This window comes from Pleurodeles waltl, chromosome 2_2 (assembly GCF_031143425.1).
Source record: "Pleurodeles waltl isolate 20211129_DDA chromosome 2_2, aPleWal1.hap1.20221129, whole genome shotgun sequence".
In the NCBI taxonomy this organism is placed as follows: domain Eukaryota; kingdom Metazoa; phylum Chordata; class Amphibia; order Caudata; family Salamandridae; genus Pleurodeles; species Pleurodeles waltl.
Window position 1 is genome coordinate 700,872,192 of NC_090439.1, and position 21,792 is coordinate 700,893,983.

Consider the following 21,792-nt stretch of genomic DNA (forward strand, 5'->3'; position numbering starts at 1 on the left):
ATATGTCCTAACACCTTAGCATTATGAACCTAATCTCTAGCCTAAAGAGAACTAGGGGCCAGATGTAGCAAAAAAAAAATTTGCGACTCGCATTTTGTGACTTGATGCGACTCGCAAAATGCGAGTCGCAAATTGGAATGCAGGGAAAAAAAACGTGCCGAATAGCGACTCGCACCCGGACTCGCAACGCAGTGTGCGAGTCTGCAGATTGCGAGGTCGCTTTTTGCGAGTGTGCAAAAAACGAACTCGCAATTAGCGAGTAGATGTCACAAATTGCGATTACCTTGAAAATTGATTACAGGTGCAGCAGAACACTCCAGAAACCACTCCAGAACACTCTGGAAACACTTCCTGGCACATGATGATGACATCACAGCCAGGAATAGTTTCATTAATGCACTAATAAAACAGTTATTTTTGTTCCACTTAACAAATGGAGTTTTTGGTCAATAGGTGAGTATGGTGGGAGTTGACACGTACCGTCCAAAATATTGTGTTGCAATGTGTTCCCGTCTCAGTCTGCCTTGATTAGCTATACTCCCATGATGGCGATGTGGTTGTTCTTGCTCTTCATCATCAGGATCTGGGTCTGCAGGGGTGAGAGGTAGCCCACGTCGGGTGGCTATGTTGTGGAGGATGGTGCATGCGACCACAATTTTGAATGCGGTAATGGGGGTGTATTGGAGGGCACCTCCACTGCGGTGGAGGCATCTGAATCTTGCCTTCAGGAGTCCGAAGGTGCGCTCGATGAGGTTCCTGGTCCTCTTATGTGCACTGTTGTATTGCCTCTCTGAATCATTGCTGGGTGTTAAAAACGGAGTCATGATCCAAGGCCTAAGAGCATATGCACTGTCACCTGTTGGGCACAAAAAGCACACTGTTAGGAAGTCCAGATTGTCGTGCACAGTGACCTGTGTGTATGTCTGCAAGTGTCTGTGGCTCTACCTAGGAGGTAACCGTCTCCGAATTTCCCACGTTCCAGGCGTTGATGTATCCCAATATGCCTAAAAATGTATGAGTCATGGGTACTGCCTGGAAACTTAGCTACAATGTCCGTGATGACATAATGGGCGTCACAAACAACCTGAATATTGAGTGATTGGGTACACTTTCTGTTGCGGAAAAGGTGTTCTAGATTAGCAGGGGGGCATATTTGAATGTGTGTCCCATCTACACACCCTATGACATGGGGAAAGTGGGCAATGCGGTAAAAGTCCAGCTTGGTGCTGTTCATTTCTGCCTCATTCCTTGGTAAGTATATGAAGTGGGACATGTGCGTGACTAAGGCATCTAGGAAGGCCCTGAGGAACCTTGACACTGCACTTTGGGATACCCCACCTGCCACAGCAATGACCCCCTGATAGCTCCCTGAGGCCAAGAGGTGCAGTGAGCATAGCACTTGCACATGCGTAGGGATGGTGCAGCCACGCAGAGTCTGGTGTTCTAGCTGTGGTTTGAGTAAATCTATTAATTCTAGTATGGCTGCGCTGCTAAGGCGGTATTTGTCATAGATCTCTTCCTCAGTTTGCTGAAAAAGAGTCTGCCTTGTTCTATATATCTTCTCCTGTCTGTGGCCCCTCCTCCTCCTCTGTTGGGCTGCGTGGACTCTCCTTCTCACTGCTATCAGGTATATCTCCGCCATCTCGTGTAACCCAGATGCCTTCTGGGTCTCCTTTTATACTTTGGTAATGGTTACCACCTGCTCTGAGTTAGTGGTAAATGGGACATGCAAACTGGGCTTTTTGCGACTAGTCGCAATTTGCAATTGCATAAAGTTTGCGACTCGCAAATTGCGACTTGGTATTTGCGGGTCGCAAAATGGGGTCGCAACGGATGCGAGTCGCAAACGGGTCCCATCGTTTTTTGCAAGTCGGAAATGGGCTTTTTGCATCCCATTTCCGATTTTGCACTGTTGCAAATAGCGATTCTGCCCGTTTGCGACTCGCAAAACTTTGCTACATCTGGCCCTAGGTGTGTTCAACCTAATCTGATAATGCTATGTCCATGAGAAGAGCCTCCCAACCCATGTTACCTTGGAATGAGGTCTCTAGATCAGAGTCCGTAGGGACACAAAGACTGGGTCAGCGCCAAGGCGATGTGCAGCATGGGTAGTGTTGATGGCATCTGGTAGGGATCCCTCTGACTATCTGTCTATGTGAGGTGCATTTATACAGACCTGCTTGGACCCCTGACGTAGGTCTGTTCACAAACAATAGATAACAAGACATGCCTGAGGAGACAATTACATAAACAATTCCCTTGTTAGCACAAAGTGGGAAAGTGCCTAATGTGAATACCTACATCTTATCTATCTCTGACGCTGATAGTGACGCCTTAGCAGGGTGGCACTGATAACATGAAACTAAAACATTGTCCTAACTAAAAACAATGCAGCCATCTTGGAAGGATATAATTAAATAATTATGCTAAAACAGAGCAAGCTAAGTAGGGTAAAAGTCACTGGGTGATGGGGGCAGAGGTCTGCAAGCCAGAAGGCTAAGCTAACTCCTGCTTCCCATTAAAACAAGATAGGATTCACTACATCCTCCTCATTGCTGGAACAAGTATGATGCCATAGGATGACGATACTGAAGGCAAATGAACCCAAGCTTCCATGCTCTGGACTAAAAAGCTTATATATGTGGAAATAGCTAAAACACTGTAGTTAAAAACAGGTTAAAAAATAGATAAAAACATACAAAGAGATATAGGCCTTTATTATGACATTGGTGGTAAATTCGGAATACCGCAGCGGTGGCTGCCGCTAAAATACCACCACAGAGGCGAACATCCATCCGCCAGATTCTGACACATGCACCCAAAACTGACAGAAAACAGCCACAACCACAAATCCGCCAGACCCACTGAACGCGATAAACTGTCAGAACTACCACCCATACCGTTACACCACCAATACTGTGCCCTCCAAATAATGACCCACGAATCACCACAATGGACATTCAACGACAATAAACCATTGGTGGGGAACGCTGCTGCGGCAGGTAAGGCCACCCAAATACAAAAACGAGACAACATTGGTCAGAACAAAAAAAACACTTGACACAAACACACACACCACACACCAACAGCACTATAAAACACACACCCATATCACTCACAATCCTTTGCTAACACGACAAGACGTATACACTTAGCGACGCTGACACAAAAGAGAACTGCACACACATATCACAACAACCTCTTCATCCCACACGCACAACACACCCCACCACATCACACATCACCCTCTGCACAACCTACACACACCATACAACACCCATGTCCCCAGAAAGGCACCCCTGTTTCACCAATGAGGAATTGCGGGTCATGGTTGAGGAAATAGTCACGGTAGAGTCACAGCTGTTTGGAGCACAGGTCTAGCAGATATCCCTTGCCAGGAAGATGGAGCTATGGCGGATGATCGTGGACAGGGTGAATGCTGTGGGACTACATCCATGCACAAGGGACGACATAAGGAAGAGGTGGAATGACCTACGGGTAAAGGTACATTCCATTGCAACAAGGCACCAGCTCACCATCTAGAGGCCTGGCAGTGGACACCCACCTCCTCCCCCACAGCTGACAGCATGGGAGGAGAAAGCCTTGGCAATCCTACATCCTGGGGGACTCACTGGAGTTGCCGGAGTACTGGACACTGGTGAGTCAACATTTACTACCTCTCACCCCCATGCCTGATTGCCATCTCACCCCCTCACACTGACTCCCATCACCCCACTCCATTCCACACAGTGCAGCAATACAATTAACAAACCTAAGTGCCAAGCCCTGCACCATAACCACTGCATGCACATCCCTTCCAGCCCTGCATGTACACCCACCACCAATGCATGCACAGCATGGAGAACTTACAGTCCAACAATCCATCATTATATCCAAACAAAGGTGGCAGGGCAACCGCAATAATTTAAGGGAAGCCAGTGAAGCAGCATATGTCACACACACGTAGCATAATACACCACTTACATCCCCACAGGTGTCCCAGCCAATCTCAGCAGCGTGGGGGTGCCACAGCTATCCAGTCCCCCACCAGAAGATGCCCCCACTGATGACAGCAACTCCAGAGCTTTGGATCTGGATGAACTCCCTGTCCTATCAGGGACCACTGGTCAGTCGGCTACCCTGGCCAAAATCCAGTCCACTACAGAGTCTCCCCCCTGAGAATCCAACACCACAGCAGCCACCTAACGTCCCCAAACTTCTTTCCCAGGACACGACAATCAGTAGTGTGGCCACCTATACAGGGACCCCAATCCACACTTACAGGCAAGACAATGAGGGTTCTGGGGTCAGTGGCAGTGGGCACACCATTCAGGGGACACAGGTCCGGGGGGGCCAGGTACAGATCGATGACAGCTGTGAGCCAGGGGGAGTACAGGCCCAGGAAACTGACTGCCCAGGAGGCACTTACCAATGTCCTGATAAACATCATGCAGGAGAACCAGCGGCTGCAGGGGGAATACCACCAGGAGATCAAGCAAGAATTGCGGGCCCTGAACACCAACATGGTCTCCATTCTTGGGATTCTGGGTGATATGGCCAACATCATGAGGGACTATACAACACACCAGCGGGCCCCTTCCACTAGTCAGTGTACTGACCAGCCCGCCACATCTGCTGCAGCTAGTGGACAAGAGGCCCTGTCACATGACTTACAGGCCACCAGCACCCCTTCCCCAGCAGAAGGTGATCCACCCCTCAAACAACCCTGCAACTCAGAAAGACACCAGAGACAGTTGCCAAGACCAAGACCTCAGTCAAGAAATTAGCCCCTCCTGAATGCCCCCCTTGTGTTCCACTGTGTCACCTTGTCCACTTTGAACTGCCATTGCTCCCCTTCGTATGGCCCCTTGGACACTGGACCTGTGCCACAAACAGACTGGTCCACTACACTGGACTATTCCCAAACATCAACCCACTCTATTGCATGTTGCATTGTATACCAATCCTTCATCAACACCCTTGGACACAACTTCAGTGATAATGCTTTATCTGAAGGTAACGTACAAAGTATAGAACTGTTCTGAACTGGATGAACCTGTGTAAATGTCCACTAATATGTTGATCCATCCTACAAATGTCTCTCAGCAGTCTGTACACATCACAGCATTACACTTTTGTAGCCACAGCAATAAGGGAACGCATAGTTGACAGTCAGGTGAGATGCAAAGGAAATGACTAGCATTATGCTACAGCTACATAGCACAACACAAAAATGGAGAAATGTTTAGTTCAACAGTCTTACCTGAGTGTCATTGGAAGTACTGCTGGATCATATGTGCCCTGTTGTCCACCTCCTCCTCCTCATCCTCCTCCTCACTGTCCTCAGTGTCCATTGCTGCCAAAGCTGCATTGTCACCCCCCTCATCCTATAGATAGAGCACATGCTGTCTGAGGGCCAAATTGTGCAACATGGAGCACACAGCAATCCTGCAGACCTTCTCAGGGGAGTAGCATAGGGATCCACATGTCAGGTGGAGGTACCTGAGCCTAGCCTTCAGGAGCCCAAAGGTAATTTCAACAGTCCTCCGGGTACGCCCATGAGCATCTTTGTACCTGTTCTCAGCCTTTGTTCTCGGATTCCTAACAGGGGTCAGGAGCCAGGACAGGTTTGGGTAGCCAGAATCACCTGCATAGAGTGAGGGACACACATTAGTCCTGCACAATGCCATGGGATATGACTCCTGAAGGCATACACTAACATACATTGGGTGGGGACACAGGCTCATCTAAAAGCCACACTCTGTGCCTCTGTAGTTGTGCCATCAGCTGTGGGACACTGCTTTTCCTCAGGACAAAGGCATCATGCACCGGCCCGGGATACTTGGCAGTGACATTGGAGATGTACTGGTCAACAAGGAACACCATCTGGACATTGAGTGAGTGGAAACCCTTCCAATTCCTGTACACCTGTTCAGTGGCCCTGGGGGGGGGGGACTAAGGCAATATGGGTCCCGTCAATGGTCCCAATTACATGTGGTAAAGGTCCCATTTCATAAAATCCAGCCTTTACAGTGAGTACATCATCTACCTCGGGGAATGCGATGTAGCTGCACATGTGTTTGAGAATATCAGAAAAAACCCTTGGAAGCACAATAGCGAACATTGGCTGTGACATTCCTGCAGTCAAGCCCACAAGAGGTCTGTACACGAGTGCTTTCCTCCTCCTCCTATTCCTCTGCAGTGGTTGGTACTTAAGGGACCTAAAAGTAAGAAGAGAGTGACAACAGGAACCATGAACACAGTACAGCAGTGTACACAGAGCATGCTTGAATGTTGAACACTGGAATTGTATAGGTGAGTACATTTGATTACAATGACACACTTTTCAATCTGTACGTGTATTAGTATTACAAAATGGCACTCACCTGTACTGTATGCAGGGACAGGTGGAAGAGACCTCACAACACTGGTGTTTGAGTCATGGCAGAATGCGGTCTGCACCGCCGTGCAATTCTTCATTTGCTGACATGGCCCTTCTATGGAGTATGGAAACCAATGACGATCAATGCCAGTGGTGATGGTGTTCACCGCCACGGATGTGACAGCCATTTTATTTCTACCATTTCACTTGATTCATGACTTTCCACAGGACAACATCTCCACTGTGTGTGCTGCTGTGACCTGTGTCTGGAACATGCCATGGCACATGCGACAGGGGAAAGGGCCCCCTCTTTCATGTCAGAAGAGTTGGAGAGGCTCGTGGATTGGGTCCTACCCCTGTATGGGCAGTTGTTTGGGCCTCCAGACCAACAGGTGAGTACATTAAGGGTACGTTGCATGCAACATGGCTGTATGGAGATGTATGAGTGTGCCAGCAGTGTGTCATGGGGGGTATGGCTGGTGTCAGTGTTAATGGAGGGGTAGGGGTCATGTGTGTGCCTGATGAGGGGCTAATACAGTTTGTAGGCCATTTGTGTGACAGGCTGGATTGTCTTGTTCATGGAGTCCCACTGTTGGTGTTTCCTCTGCAGGTCAGCACCCATCAGAAGAAGGGGTTGTGGTGTGCCATCGCCAAGGAAGTGCGGACCATGGGGGTCTACAGCAGGCGGAGCACCCACTGCAGGAAACGGTGGGACGACCTGAGATGCTGGGCACAGAAGACCACGGAGGCCCAGCTGGGGACAGTCTCCCAGCGAGGGAGGTGTGCCTGTCAGAACCTGACCCCCTTAATGGCCCGCATACTGGCGGTGGCCAATCTTGAGTTGGATGGGCGCTTAAGGGCATTACAGCAGCCACAAGGGTGTGAGTACAGTGTGTTTGACAGCCATCTCTGTTGCCCGGAATGGGATTTGGATGCAGGGTACTAGTGAGTGGATGCCCCAATATGCCAGTTTAGACATTGCTGCGTAGTCCAGTTTAGGTTAATAGGATAAAATGCTTGTTTCCGGTCCAGGGAGCAACTGGCTTGGCAGTTCGGGCTGGACTGTTCCCATGAAGAACAGGGTCAAGACTGACTTGCATATGGCTGGGTCCAAACTGGGGTGGCATGGTGAGTAAAAGAATGATGTATTAAACCCAGATCTGTGACTGGGGGTGAGTGTTTGCATTTTTCAGCACTCATTATCCTTTTGTGTTGCTACAGTGATGTGTATGCCTTCTGTGCTGTTGGTGCCGTGATTGACCCTGTGCTCCCTTTTTTCTCCCCCCTCTCCTTTTGTCACCCTGTCCATGTGTGCATTAGCATAATCTGGCCAAGGAGCAGCATCACCAGCAAGTGAGGGAGCTGCAGCCCATGGGACCCAGGAGGCAGAATCCACTGATGCTGAGGGGACCAGTGGGATGGAGAGTAAGGAAGCACAATGGTGGGGACAGGAGGTGATACCACTGACTCTGATTCCTCCTCCGATGGGAGCTCCCTGGTGGTGGTGGACCCCTCAGGGACCACCCTAGTTACAGGTTCTACCACCACCCTCGTACCAACACCGCCCTTCCAGTAGCCCCCACCAAGATGCCCATGCCCACTCACCCAGGAGGGTGGGCATCTCCTTCACCCCAGGCACCTCAGGCCCTGCCCCAGTCAACCCTGCTGTCCTCAGTGAGGAGGTTATTGACCTACTACGATCCATCTCTGTCGGGCAGTCATCCATAGTGAACGCCATCCAGGGCCTGGCATCTCAGATGCACCAATGCAATGCCTTCCTGGAGGGCATTCATGGTGGCTTGCTTGCCCTACAGAGATCGTTTCAGGCTCTGGCCTCTTTACTGATGGCAGCCAGTGTCCCTGTTTCTTCCGTCCCACGTCCAACTACCACTTCCCAGTCCCAGTCTCCTTACCCCAACCCATACCACGCACACATTCAGACAAGCATGCACGCAATACATCACACAAGACTCAAACAGACAAACACAGGCAGCACACTTGAGTCCACAAGCACTCACACAGCCAACAGACAGATGCACACACAACATCCACTGCCTACACTGTCTCCCCTACCCCTCCTCCCTCACAGTCACATCCGCACTCACTCCTGCATGCACTGCATCAACAACTGAACCTGCCACCCACACAGCCTTGCCCACAGTCACCACAACAGCAGACCCACAGACATACACCCCACACACCACATGCGCAGTCACCACTACCACTTCATGCAGCACACCCACCTCACTTGTAGGCACCACCAGAACATCCATCCACACATCCTGTTTGTCTTCTCCGTCCAAAGACACACAATGCTCACACTCAGACCCCCAACAGCAATCCACCTCACACACACACCCACACTGTCCATGCACCTGCACCCAAGTCCAGCACACCTATTCCTCCCTACAACCACTCCCTCTACCTCCACCCCCATCCCTCCTCCCATATCCCACCCCATTGGCCCTAAGAAGCTTTTTCTTTCCCGCCTTGACCTCTTCCATCCCCACTGTCCTGCCCATAAGAGGAAGGTCCCATCCCCCCAGGACAGTACCTCAAGCACACAGTCTGACACTGTACCACCTCCAAAGTCTCCAGCAGCCACTAAGGTGCATATGAGTGCGACGCTGGCCCCCAGCCCCAAGGACACTCCTCCACCCCCAAAAGGGAGGGCTACAGTGCCACCCCTTCCCAAACAGACAACCAAGAGCCTGGAGCCAACGCCAAAACCTAACGCCAAGTAGACCCCCTCCCAAGACCAGGTCCAAGGAAGCCCCTACAGAAAGTAAGCCCAAGGAGGCCCCTACTAAAACACAGCCAAGGAGGCCTAAAAAAACTAAGCCCAGGGACACCCCTCCAGTACCACTGGCCAAAGACACCCCTCCAGTACCAGTGCCCAAGGACACCCCTCCAGAACCAGTGGCCAAGGACAGTCTTCAAGAAACAGTGGCCAAGGACACCCCTCAAGAACCAGTGCCCAAGGACACCCTTCCAGAACCAGTGGCCAAGGGGCCCACTATGTAACCAGTGGGCAAGGAGCCTCCTTGGCATCCAGTGGGCAAGGGTCCCCTCCAGAACCAATGGGCAAGGATCCCCCTCAGTAACCAGTGGGCAAGGAGCCTCCTCAGTATCCAGTGGGCAAGGAGCCCCTCCAGAACCAGTGGCTAAGGGTCCCCTCCAGTATCCAGTGGGCAAGGAGCCACTCCAGAACTAGTGGGCTAGGAGCCCCCTCCCAATGAGATGCACCCTCTACCCCCACCACCCGCCCCCTGAGGTGCCTACCATTTCCAACATGATGCCCCTGAACAGTGGAGTCCCGATGTTTTCAGGAGTCAAGTTGGGGCTTGGACTTTGCACTGTGGGCAATAGAGACTTAAAATGGCCTTTGGGCCTGCATGTACATAGGCAGTTGTATGTTTTTTAATTTCAGTTGTCATCCAACATTAATACAGTGGTTTAACAGAGGTATGTGTCCTGGCCTACTTTGCTCCTGTGTCCTGTTACTGTTGGTTTACTCTGCAGCAGGTTCTGGGTGTGTGGTGTGTGTGTGTATGGTGTATGTTGTGCGTGTGTGTCACTCATCCCATCCTCTCTCCCTCCCTTGTGTGCTAAGCAGCCACACTCACCGTCATTGTCTTCATCGGTATTGGTGCTCCAGGATGGCCATGGCGTGGTACAGCATCGGGAAGGCTTGCAGTTCCGGTTCCATGGCGGCCGCGGACTCTTCTGTGTGCCTGGAGGTGAGTGTCCTTTTTAAATGATGTGTTTCTGCCAGGATTTTGGTGTTGTTGCTACCACCCTGGAAATCCTGGCAGTGTGCTGTCATAATATGGTGGGCAGATCCATGTCTTCTGCCTGCTCGTAGGTGGCTACCACCGTGTTCAGTAGTTGTACCGCGCTGGCGGTTGGTGTGGTACATTGGCTTTCTATGGTAGGTGTCACCACCATGGCTATTATTTGGTGGTCAATACCGCTGGCCTGGCGATGGTATTACTGCCATCGCTGGCATGGTGGTAACCTGCCTGCCAGTGTCATAATGACCACCATATTGTTGACCATGACAAGCACAGCAGGCCAAAGTAAGGGCAATAAATGCAAACTTTTGGATTTGGTAAGAGAAGCCAATCATCAACTCTATTTAACAGTAGTCATGATCATGAAGAGCATCTTTGTAGCTATTGAATGGAATGGACCTCAGGAAAGAGGCCACATCATGAGATGTTAGATCAATGAGAGGATAGGCAGATGGATCCACGGAGCAGTAGTGCATAGTAGCTTCTTGTGCAAGTCCACCTGCAGGAGTGGCACTCTCCACAGCACCGAAAGTTCACACAGGGCGCTTCACAAGCGGCCTGGCGAATCAGCCTTAGTATCAAGGGGCAGAACCGCGAATGAACCCTCATCGGGCACATCAGCAATTCTTGGTCCACAGGAGGCACTGGCGGAACAGCAAGACACACTGTAGGCAAATGTTCAAATAGACGCCACACTCAGCGAAAGACAGGCTGCACACACCATAGGACTGGTCGGAATGACAATAACCAATCACACTCCAGCTCTTGCACAACCACTGCGAATCAGAAGCAATAGTAGTAGTATTACGACTATTAACGCCAAAGTTAAAGGAAAGCCGCCAAACTCACTTGAAAAGAGTGAATGGATGGCTGAAGGAATGACTCTGAAGACAGTCTGGAAGCTGGACACAAATCCAAACCCAACAGCCTTAAAGAAATGGGCAATCCCCGTTGAGCTTGAAGCATTGAAAATTCTGGATACTAGCTCTCCAAAGTGCTTGGGGAAGTCGGTATTTAATCGGGATTGTATCTCAACTGATGATCTTGCTATTTGAAGAGCGTACGTCTCTCTAGCCGATGTCAACTCAACCTGTTTTTGGAACAGTAGTGCCTTTAGTCTGCTCAGCATGTCATAATTTACATTAGCAGTATTAATGTGAGGCCACATTTCTGCTACTCTTATCTCTCATGTGGGGGGGAATAAAACATGTCCGCAACATGTTACAACCTTAGAGACTGAAATTGCATAGCAATTCCTGGTCGCATACTGCAGCAGCTTTGGTCGCTCAGATCTACATAACTTCCATTCGAAAATACATGAAATGGTGGTCCAATCAAAGGGACGGGGGTACCCTTCAGAAAACAGGCAAAGTTTGTGACTCCTGCATTGCAAAGGCCATGAAGGGATACCTGTTTGCAGATCATTGAATGACTAACAGTAGTCTCACATTTGCTTTCACTAAGAAAGATTTCTGTTTCAGGCATTTATATTCAAAGGGCAACTCCCACTCTTCTTTAATATAGTTATCGCCTAGCCGCTCGTATCTGCCCATAGCAAGATGTTTCAGGCATTTCGAAAAACGAAAAGTGGAAATAGGCAGATTTATAATGCCATGTAGAAGCCATGCTGTTGATAGACTTTTTGCAACTGTGAAAGGCAACTTCTCTAACTTTTCTGTCTGAAGCGTGGTGAAACTCACGCCCCTCTTAGCCATTTTCTGTTGTTCCTTGAATAAATTAAATGCAGCAAACAAGTCACTGCCATTAATATACTTCTATGGAACTTGGCAGTTTTTCAGAGTCTGTAATGTCCAGCCTAACTGCATGAAGGAACGCAGCTGAGTTTGTCAATGATATAAAAGGGACATGTCTGTCTGAATAATATCAATTGCAGATGACACTATGGGGGTGATTCTAACCCTGGCGGTCGGTGTTAAAGCGGCGGCCAACCCGCCAACAGGCTGGCGGTAAAAAATATGGGATTCTGACCCTGGCGGGAACCGCCAACACAGACAGCCACTTTAACACTCCGACCGCCACGGCGGTACAAACAAACAGCGCGGCGGTCACCGCCAACAGCCAGGCGGCAGCCAATGTACCGCCCACACTATCACAACTCACCAATCCGCCACCTTTTCCGGGGCGGGAGCACCGCCGATAAAAACACGGCGGAAACAGACTACGGATGGGAAAACGCTCACCACTACGCACTCCAGGAGGAAGGAGGACAGCATGGAACCTGAATTAAACATCCTACCTGCTCTCGTCTACCTTCTCATCTACCACGAGTACGAAGTCCGGCGCAGACGACAACGGTGAGTACTGCACCTACGACACACGGGAGGGGGAGGACGAAAGGTTACGGGCACACACATATGCAACCCCCCCCCCCCCAACTATGTACACACCAATGCAGAGCAACAAGTCACAGTGACACCACCCAAACACCCCTGAAAAATGCTAGGACATAATCAAATTTGGAATAAATATTTATGTACCAAAAAGCTCCTGAAAATTATCGTACAACCATGAAAGATATTCACAACAAAACTAATGACATAAACATCAGTGTATAACTGAAGTAACAAGTCCTGCACATCCTACAAATTCATCATGTCCGTGGGCCAAAGTTTTGAGAAATAAGGGCAAAGCCCACACAGGAGACCTGAGTCCTTTGGAGAGAACACTGCAGGGGCATCAGATGTAAAAACTACAGGCACCTCAGGGGGAAAGGAAGGGGGGGGCACCACAGCCACATGAGTCCACGACGCCAGATCCACGAGGAGCCACCATGCCCACTGTACCATCCTGGGGAGTGCAAAGCCACAGTCTCTCAATGTCTCTACAGTGGGTGGGCTGCCCACTGTACCATCCTGGGGAGTGCAAAGCCACAGTCTCTCAATGTCTCTACAGTGGGTGGGCTGCCCACTGTACCATCCTGGGGAGTGCAAAGCCAGGCTGCCCACTGGACCATCCTGGGGAGTGCAAAGCCACAGTCCATCAGGTGGATGACAGTCTCCACTGGTCAAGGAGGAGGCATGGTGGGCACAGTGAACCATAAACAGTGATTGAGACAGCGGTGCCCAGCGGAGCGGTGCTTGAGAAGAAGAGCCCAGCGTAGAGGTGGAGAGACAGCGGTGCCCAGCGGAGCGGTGCATGACAGGAAGGGCCCAGCGGAGCGGTGCTTGAGATGAAGGGCCCAGCGGAGCGGTGCTTGAGACGGCGGTGCCCAGCGGAGCGGTGCTTGAGACGGCGGTGCCCAGCGGAGCGGTGCATGACAGGAAGGGCCCAGCGGAGTGGTGCTTGAGAAGAAGGGCCCCGCGGAGCGGTGCTTGAGATGAAGGGCCCAGCGGAGCGGTGCTTGAGATGAAGGGCCCTGCGGAGCGGTGCTTGAGATGAAGGGCCCAGCGGAGCGGTGCTTGAGATGAAGGGCCCAGCGGAGCGGTGCTTGAGACGGCGGTGCCCAGCGGAGCCGTGCATGACAGGAAGGGCCCAGCGGAGCGGTGCTTGAGATGAAGGGCCCAGCGGAGCGGTGCTTGAGACGGCGGTGCCCAGCGGAGCGGTGCTTGAGACGGCGGTGCCCAGCGGAGCGGTGCATGACAGGAAGGGCCCAGCGGAGCAGTGCTTGAGATGAAGGGCCCAGCGGAGCGGTGCTTGAGATGAAGGGCCCAGCGGAGCGGTGCTTGAGATGAAGGGCCCAGCGGAGCGGTGCTTGAGATGAAGGGCCCAGCGGAGCGGTGCTTGAGATGAAGGGCCCAGCGGAGCGGTGCTTGAGACGGCGGTGCCCAGCGGAGCGGTGCATGACAGGAAGGGCCCAGCGGAGCGGTGCTTGAGATGAAGGGCCCAGCGGAGCAGTGCTTGAGATGAAGGGCCCAGCGGAGCGGTGCTTGAGACGGCAGTGCCCAGCGGAGCGGTGCTTGAGACGGCGGTGCCCAGCGGAGCGGTGCATGACAGGAAGGGCCCAGCGGAGCGGTGCTTGAGATGAATGGCCCAGCGGAGCGGTGCTTGAGACGGCGGTGCCCAGGGGAGCGGTGCTTGAGACGGCGGTGCCCAGCGGAGCGGTGCATGACAGGAAGGGCCCAGCGGAGCGGTGCTTGAGATGAAGGGCCCAGCGGAGCGGTGCTTGAGATGAAGGGCCCAGCGGAGCGGTGCTTGAGACGGCGGGGCCCTGTTCAGCGGTGCTCTTCTGCACCGCGGGCCCTGTTCAGCGGTGCCTATCTCCACGGCGGGGCCCTGTTCAGCGGTGCTCTTCTGCACCGCGGGCTCTGTTCAGCGGTGCCTATCTCCACGGCGGGGCCCTGTTCAGCGGTGCTCTTCTGCACCGCGGGCCCTGTTCAGCGGTGCCTATCTCCACGGCGGGGCCCTGTTCAGCGGTGCTCTTCTGCACGGCGGGCCCTGTTCAGCGGTGCCTATCTCCACGGCGGGGCCCTGTTCAGCGGTGCTCTTCTGCCCCGCGGGCCCTGTTCAGCGGTGCTCTTCTGCACCGCGGGCCCTGTTCAGCGGTGCCTATCTCCACAGCGGGGCCCTGTTCAGCGGTGCTCTTCTGCACCGCGGGCCCTGTTCAGCGGTGCCTATCTCCACGGCGGGGCCCTGTTCAGCGGTGCTCTTCTCCACGGCGGGCCCTGTTCAGCGGTGCCTATCTCCACGGCGGGGCCCTGTTCAGCGGTGCTCTTCTGCCCCGCGGGCCCTGTTCAGCGGTGCTCATCCAGCAGGTCAAGGGAGCCAGACGTGGCCTGGACTCCCGGCTCAGTCGCCCTCGGACCGTGACGTTTCTAGACCCTTCGGGGACGGACTCCTGGCCTCCTTAGTGTCCTCCTTCCCAGCTGGGATGTGGCATGTGGGGTCCACCTTCTCCGAGCTCCTGCTGCCCTTCCGCTCCTTTGATGGGGCTCTCGGGCCCTTGCCTCCCCTAGATGGTGTGGGTGGTGAAGTGGCCGCACATTGCTCCTTGGGGGCAGCCCTGTCGGTCCTCGCACGGCGGCCCTTGTTTTTGCGGGTCCTCTTGCCGGGGGGGGGGCTGGACGTGTCCTTGCTGCTGATGGATGTGTCACTGCTGGCAAAGGGTGGGCTCCAGAACCCATGCACAACAGTGACACCCGAAGCTGGGCTAGTGGTGGCTGCGGTACTCTTGGGACTCTTTGAAGATGGATGGGGGAGCTCATCGGGGGGAAAGAGGTCAAGGTTAGCCAGGAAAAGTTTTTTAGGGCCAAGGTAAAGGGTAGGAGAAGTGGAGATGGAAGTGGAGGTAGAGGAGGTGGTTGTAGGAGAGTCAGGTGTGCTGTCATTGGGTGAAGGTGCTGGTGCTGTAGGCTGTCGTGAGGTGGATGGCTGTTGGGTGGGTAGCTGCCTGCGTTTGTGTGTCTTGGAAGAGGGGGTGACAGACACAGTGGGAGAGGACACAGGGGACGTGTAAATGGCAGTGGGGGTGGTGACTGCACAAGTGTGAACTGTGGAGGGTGAGGTGGTGATGGAAGCACTGGCTGATGTTGGGGTGCATGCAGGTGTGAGTGTAGACGTCACAGGGAGGGAGGAGGGAGACGAGGAAGAGGGGGACAGAGGGGTGGCAGTGGCTGTTGGCATGTCTGCATCTGGGTGTTGCTTGGGTGAGTGTTTGTGGGATCTGTGGTGCTTGTGTTTGGATGAGCTGCTCTTGGGTGTTGAGGTGTGTGCAGGCTGGTCTGATGGTGTGGATGGGATAGGCTGAGGAACAGGAGACAGAGAAAGGCTGGAGGCAGTAAGAAGAGGGAGGCTGGAAACAGGGACAATGGCTGCCGTCAGTGCTGAGGCCAGAGCAGTGAACGCTCGTTGATGGGCAGCCTGACCCGAATGAATGCCCTCCAGGTACGCATTGCTCTGTTGCACCTCCCTTTGCACACCCTGGATGGCATTCAAAAGGGTCGTCTGCCCAACAATGAGCGTCCTTACCAGGTCAATGAGCTCCGCACTGAGGGCAGCAGGGGCAACAGGGGCAGGGGCTGAGGTGCCTGGGGCGAAGGAGACGCGCGCCTTCCTGGGCGAACCGGCACGGAGCGAAGAGTGAGGGGCTGCTGGGAGAGCGGGGCTGGTGCGCTGGGTGGCGGCTACACCTGTAGAGGCGGGGGGCACGGATGTTGCCGCCACCGCTAGGGAGCTCCCATCCGAGGACGTGTCGCTTTCGCTGCTCTCACCAGCGGTCCCCGTCGTGGTGCTCCCCTCTCCCTCCGGATCACTGGTGCCCTCGGTGTCTGTTCCTGGGCCCACCGGGGCCTTGTGTCCTGCAGCTCCCTCGTGCTCCGATGCCAAATCTCCTCCGCCTGATGATGCTAATGCACACATGCACAAGAAGATGAAGAGAAAGGGTGGGGGGAGAAAAAAGAAGACCAGGTTGAGTGCATGCAATGTCAACACCGTTGGCGGAGAGGACAGACACAGGAGCCTAATGCACTAAGCCGCGCATTCGGGGTACACTACTCAGTACTACTGACTAGGACAACAGGCCAAGAGACGTCAAACGCACACATGGGAGATGCTGGACCTTCAATGGCTGTACTTGTCACCCTACCGAGGTGGGGGCCGGGGGCACAGGGCCATGCCTAAGGGAGAGGACTACACTACAGAAAGCGCCCTGGCCTAATGTCACCCACAGCCCTCCTCCCCCACCCAGACGCCTCCACTGCGCAGAAAGATAGGAGAATGTGCTGATACTCACCCCCTTGTGTCTGCTGTGATGTCTTAAAGCGCCCATCCAATTCTGGGTAAGCCACCGCCAGGATCCGGGACATCAGGGGGGTCATGGTGCGACTGGCACCCCTCCTAGGTTGGGAGGCCATCCCCAGCAGTGTTTCTGCGGTCTTCCTTGTTCCGCGGCGGATGTCCTCCCACCTCTTGCGGCAGTGGGTGCCCCGTCTGTTGTGGACCCCCAAGTTCCGGACTTCCTTGGCGATGGCACGCCAAATCTCGATCTTCTGATGGGCGCTGACCTATTTGACATGTACAGGGTGGAAAGGAGGAAATCATCAATGACCTGCATGTTAGATGTGATTGCCCCCCCCCTCCAACTTTGCCATATGGCACATGCTCTCATCTGTCGGGCGTTGCACTCCTCATTCGCCCCCCACCCCACCAACTTACATCCACCCCAATCCACACAGGCATAGCCCCTTCCATGTGCACCGGTGTACTCACTTGTTGGTCTGGAGGACCGTAGAGTAGCGCATACTGGGGGAGGACCCCATCCACAAGCTTCTCCAACTCTTCAGACGTGAAGGCAGGGGCCCTTTCCCCAGTCGCAGCAGCCATTGTATCTTCCAGACCGAGGTCACAGCAGCACTTGCAGTATAGGTCCTCTCCTGTGGATGATCAGGTCTCGAGTGATTAAGCAGATAGAAAATGGCGGTCACGCCGGCGGCGGTGCGTACCGCGACCGCAGGCGCACTTCGTCATTGGCTCCTGAAACCCATAGGCTTCAATGTTAACCAATGCGGCTTTGCGCCGCGGTCTTCGACCGCCTACCGCCACGGTGTGCCCCGCCAGCGCATTGACATCACATCCCATTGTCCCAGTGTCCCATTTCACAGGTCAGGCAGCCGCCATTTCAAGGGCCTAGATGGCTTAATTTTGACTGCGACACACAGGCCTAGGCCTTGCATTGCCACACATACACGCCTTTCAACCCATTGCCATTCTTTAACTGTGCAAGCTGTCTGCACGTACCTGTGGTTTGGCTGACTCTGTGCTCCATGTTGTCCTAGGCAGCGTCCGCTGGGACTTGCGATGAGAATGAGGAATCCTCGCGTGTACCGACCGCTGGTGGACCTGTCGACAATGGAAGAACGCCATATAATACTTCGATACAGACTTGACCGTGCCACTATCCATGAACTGTGTGCCCAGCTGGAGCCAGCCCTGATGTCCCCCATCCGCCAACCCACAGGGATTCCCCCTCTGGTGCAGGTTTTGTCAGTCCTCCATTTTTTGGCAAGTGGGTCATTCCAGACCACAGTGGCCATGTCATCTGGAATGTCTCAGCCTATGTTTTCAAAGATTTTGAGTAGAGTGTTGTCTGCCCTGATGAAACTCATGCGGAGCTACATCATTTTCCCAGAGGAGTGTGACTTGCCTACAGTGAAGGGTGATTTCTATGCCCTTGGATATATCCCCAACATCATTGGTGCCATTGATGGGACCCATGTGGCTTTGGTACCCCCAAAAGACGATGAGCAGGTGTACCGAAACAGAAAAAGTTATCATTCGATGAATGTCCAGGTGGTCTGTTTGGCTGACCAGTACATCTCCCATGTAAATGCCAAGTTCCCAGGGTCAGTGCATGACGCGTATGTGATGCGAAATAGCAGCATCCCCTATGTGATGGAGCAGCTACAGAGACAACGTGTGTGGCTAATAGGTGACTCTGGTTACCCCAACCTGCCTTGGCTACTGACCCCAGTAAGGAATCCCCGGACCAGGGCAGAGGAACGGTACAATGGGGCCCATGGGCGAACTAGGAGGATCATCGAAAGGACCTTTGGCCTCCTGAAGGCCAGGTTTAGGTGCCTGCATATGACTGGGGGATCCCTGATGTACTCACCAAAGAAGGTGTGCCACATCATCGTGGCCTGCTGTATGCTTCACAATCTGGCATTGCGACGTCAGGTCCCTTTCCTGCAGGAGGATGGTGCAGATGGTGGTGTTGAAGTAGCTGTGGAGCCTGCGGAGAGTGAAGAGGAGGAAGACTCAGAGGACGACACAGACAACAGGGACAGAGTAATAGCACAGTATTTCCAGTAGCACACAGGTAATGATCACCCATGCCATTTTACATTTCCTGAAAGCCTCCTGCATCTCAACTTTGTCGGTTTCCCCCCAGACCTATGGACATGATGTTTGAATTTCCCTTCCCTTTTCTGTGCTGTATGAGCCACTGCGTGACTTCGGCTTGGTTGGCCCATGGACTAATGCTAAGTTACCTCGGTATGTGTAATTCACAATGTTCACAATACGTAATTGATATGTAATGTGTCATACATTTGTAAATAAGACAGCCTGAGTCCTGATTGATTTCAGTGCAATGTGTGATTTATTATTAGTGCATAGATATTGGTACATGATGGTGAAACAGTGATGGGTGGGGGTGGAGTAATGTCCATGGCGGAGTCCAGTTCTCAGTCTCACAGGTGCATTGTCCATACGCCTGTGGCAGGATGGAGCAGGGGCAGTTCAAGGTTTGACAGGGTGGCAATGTGGGACAGTGGGAGGACTTCAGGGGGTATGTGATGCTGGCGGGGGACTTGACATCCTACTCTGTCGGTTTTTTTGATCTCAGGCTCCTTTTGCGGGGCGGTTGTTGTTCAGCAGGAGGTGGGGTTCTGGGGGGCTGTCGTTGTGGTGGGGCCTCCTGTCCACTAGCGCCGGCGGAGGTGGTAGGCTGTTCCTGGCTAGTGACAGGGGCCCTGTGTGATGCCACATGGTCCCGAAACGTGTCCTCTATGCGGTTCAGGGTCTGGACTATGCTCCCCATAGCGGTTGAGATGTTGCTGAGTTGGTCGCTGAACCCCATGTAGCGTTGCTCCTGCTGTGCCTGGATCTCCTGGAACCTGGCCAGTACCGTCGCCATCGTCTCTTGTGAGTGGTGGTAGGCAGCCATGATGGTGGTGAGGGCCTCTTGGAGAGTGGGTTCCCTGGGCCTCTCCTCCCCCCCTGTCGCACAGCAGCCCTCCGAGTTGCCCTGTTTCCCTGGGCCTCTGTCCCCTGGACGGTGTGCCCACTCCCACTGCCCCCAGGTTCCTGTTGGGTTGGTGGGTTACCCTGGGGGCCCTGTAGTGGTAGACACACCGCTGCTTGACCTGTCCTAGAGACAGAGGCATGGGCCCGCTGGGTGGGAGCTGTTCGGTTGTTCCCAGAGGGGGTTGGGTCTGCAGTGGCCTGTGTCTGGGTGAGGGGAACTGACTGCCCAGAGGTCCCCGATGGTCCGGGCTGGTCGTCAGGTTCCAGGTCGACAGAGCTGCTGTCATCACTAGTGGCCTGTTCCGGGGGTGGGATGGACATTTCTGGTCCCTCCTGACCGGTGTGTTGTCGTTCGGGTCCTGCATGGGGTAAGAGGGTATGGTTATTGTTTCTGTGTGTGCATTAGCTTGCGTTTTATAGGTGCCCTTGTCCCCCAGTGCTGGCATTCCCTTGGGGAAGGTGTTGTGAGGGTGTTTTGTGGGGGGGGGGGGGGTGATGGGTATGTGCAGTGGTCATGCTTAGGTGATGGGTGTCCATAGTTTGGGGGTGGCATGCAGGGGTTGGTATTGGGTGGGTTGTGCTGGGGAGACATTCTCAGGGAGGATGTGTGCTGGGGGTTTGGGGGTGAGGGTGGGGGTTAGCATGCTGGGGGTGGGGTGAAGTGGTTGGCCTTGTACTTACCAGAGTCCATTCCTCCGTGTACTCCAGCGAGGCCATCAGGATGCAGGATGTTGAGTACCTCCTGCTCCCATGTTGTGAATTCGGGTGGAGTGGGTGGGGGTCCCCCGCCAGTCTTCTGCACTGCGATGTTGTGTCGCGAGACCATCGAGCGCACCTTCCCCCGTAGGTCGTTCCATCGTTTGCGGATGTCCTCTCTATTTCTGGGATGCTGTCCCACCGCGTTGACCCTGTCCACGATCCGCTGCCAGAGCTCCGCCTTCCTCACTATGGTGGTGTGCTGGACCTGTGAGCCGAAGAGCTGGGGTTCCACTCTTATGATCTCCTCCACCATGACCCGGAGTTCTTGGTCCGAAAAGCGTGGGTGCCTTTGTGGTGCCATGGGGTGGAGTGTATGAGGTGTGGGGTGGTGTATGTGATGATGTGTGTGTTGGTGTGTGGTGCTTTGTGCTTCTATGTGGTGTGTGTGATGTTGCGGTGTGCCTCTGTGTGTCTGGCTATCTATTCTCTGATGTGTGTCTCTCTCTCCTTCGTCTCTGGTTTTTGTTGGTAGGGGTTTGTGGGTGATGTGGGTGTGTGTTTTATATGGTATTGGATGTGTGGGAGTGGTGTGTGTATGGGTTTCAGGTGTGTGCCTTTCAAATTGTCCAATGTGGTAGGGGTTTGTAAAGGTGTGTGTATTTTGACCGCGGCGGGGTCTACCGCCAATGGAATACCGCGGTTGAATGACCGCCGCGTCGATTTGCGGGTCATAATGGGATGGGCGTATTTCTGTTGGCGTGGCGGTGGAGGTTTGGTCTTCTCCAGTTTACCGCTGGCTGCTGATGTGGCGGACTGCAGTGGAGGGCGGATTTTCGGAGGTTTTGCAGTTGTGGGTCAGAATGTCCGTGGCGGCTGACCGCGGCGGTATTGTGGCGGCCTTCTGACCGGCGGTAAGCGGCTTTTACCGCCGAGGTCAGAATGATCCCCTATGTTCGTTATGGAATAAATCCTGTTGGACAGAGTGTTCATGCCGTTGTCAACAACAGCTAAAGCCTTTTTTAAATTCTATTTGTCTATCTGCCTTAAACAAGCAGCAGCTTCTATCTGAGAAAGGTTCTAGATCTCATTATTTATTAAATAGATTAATCTTTTAGAGCGTGGCTTTTAGGACCTAACAAGAAGTCCTGCAAGTCTATATCTTCAGAAAGAGTAAAATGTTCCTTAGCTGTGGCTAACATTGGCACAGTTTACCCA